Source organism: Tupaia chinensis, unplaced genomic scaffold (assembly GCF_000334495.1).
Source record: "Tupaia chinensis unplaced genomic scaffold, TupChi_1.0 Scaffold000120_1, whole genome shotgun sequence".
Classification (NCBI taxonomy): domain Eukaryota; kingdom Metazoa; phylum Chordata; class Mammalia; order Scandentia; family Tupaiidae; genus Tupaia; species Tupaia belangeri.
The window spans coordinates 8,190-10,390 of record NW_006159587.1 but is presented as its reverse complement, the minus strand read 5'-3'; positions in this window follow the sequence as shown (position 1 = coordinate 10,390).

The window sequence follows — 2,201 nt, the reverse complement described above, 5'->3', positions numbered from 1 at the left end:
TGAAATTAGGATAGTGATTCCCGCTCTTTGTCGGTTTCTGTTAGCCCGGAGTATCTTTATTCCAGCCCTTCACTTTTAATCTATGAATGTCTTTACCCGTGAGCTGGGTTTCCTATAGGCAACAGATGGAGGAGTTCTGATTTTTAATCCATTCGGCCAGTCTGTTTCTCTTGACTGGCGATTTCAAACCATTAACATTCAACGTTATTTTCCATATTTGCAGACCTGATTCTACCATTACCCTGGCCACATACATGGTTGTTTTTGTTCTCTTATTGCTGTCCCTCTTTCGTTTTCTTGGTATAGTACTCTTTTCAGAACTTCTTGAAGACCTGGTCTGGAGTTGGGAAATTCTTTCAGGTTTTGTTGATCTGAGAATGTTTCTGTCTTCTTTTCCCATATGAAAGGTAACCTTGCTGGGTGTAACATGTTGGTTAAAATTGTTTTTCATTTAATGCTTTGAATATATTTCCCCATTCTTTCCTTGCTTGCACTGCATCCGATGAGAGGTCCGCTGTTACTCTGATGGTATAAACTTTGCAAATGACTTCATGTTTCTCTCTCCCCGGTGTTAGTATCTTGCCTTTGACTGTGCTTTTGGTCAATGTAGCTATGACGAGCTGTGGAGAGGATTTCCTAAGATTTATTCTATTTGGAGTTCCTTGTATTTCTTGGGTCTTAATGTTTGAGTGACTCTCTAGACATGGAAAGTGCTTTTTCTGGGTTTCCTGAAACAGATTATCCATGCCCATATTAGTTTCCTCACCTTCTGGGATACCAATGATTTGGATGTTTGGGTGTTTCATGGTATGGGGTATTTGTTACATACTATCGTCAGTTTCGTTGGTTGTTTTCTCAGTATGTATTACCATCTTTTGTCTAGGTAAGAGGTTTTGTTTTCTACACCTGAGGTTCACATTCGATCATATGCATGGCCTAATCTGCGCTTTTTTTTCCCTAAAGAATTATTTTATTTAACTTTATTTATTTTAATTTGACCAGGGAGAGACAGAGTGTGAGAGAGAGAGAAAAAGAGAGAGAGAGAGCCAGCCAGCAGTTCTGGGACTCGAACCGCGGTCAGCCATGTCAGAGTTCTGCGTCCTTAAGCACCACACCACCTGCTGGCCCCTACCTGTTTTGATACTACCGAGTGAGGTTTTGATGTCCTCTATTACAGCCTTCATATCTTACATTTCCATCTTATGTTTCTTTATAGTGTCCAGTACTTCTTTTATATCATGAAAAGACTTCTTCATCTCTTGGCGCTCAATGTCCCTTTTCTCTTGCATCTCATAGTGTTTTGTGACCATCAATATTCTAAACACTATTTCTGACCTTTTGGTACTATCCTCTAATTTTTCCCTACTTGAAGCAAAGTGACAATATTTCCTTGCTGGAGATTTATTACTTGATACTCTCATCCTATTGACCCTCTTCTCTGATTTTTACTTATTTGGTAATGTATCCACTTTTCACTAATGTGTTAAAGAAGGATTCTGTAACTGTGAGCTCTTTTATTTCCATTCCTGTGAAATAATTCGGTGCCATTTTCATCCTTCTACTGTGTCCTCCAGTGTGGGAATCACAAGAGGAGTTTAAAAATCAGATTAATGAAGGCGAGGTTTACTCGTTTTACAACCAGTACAGTGAGAGGCAAAGAATTCTCACTCACAATGTTCAGATTTTCAGCTACTGTGCAACTAGACATCTCTAGCTAGTGGGTAATGGCTGACAAGTGAAATAGGAATATAAGGTAAAAGAAAAAGAAAGTAGGAAACAGAAATAGGAAGAAAAATCAAAGGAAAAAGAAGGAAAGAACAAGAACAAAACAATGACAGAAACATAAATTTAAACAAAAAAACAGAAATAACATTGCAGAAAATAAAATTGGGTTAAAAATGGAAAACTATGAGGTGCACGAGCGTGCTGCCTAAAAGGGCGGCAGAGGTAGAGGTAGAGAGACCTGGAAGCATTCTGCCCTAGATGAAGGAAGAAGTGACAAATTAGAAAGTAAAACGCACAAAGCAGACAGAAAGCTGTTTTTTATTTCTTTGTTTTTGTTTTTGTTTTTGTTTTAGAAAAAAATAGTTAAAACGGACAGAGAAGAACAGGAGAGAGACTTTGCCTGCCAGACTAGCATTGGGGTGGGGTCTAGAAATGGGGAGCCTTTGCTGGGGAGAACTTCACAGCATTAATGCTGA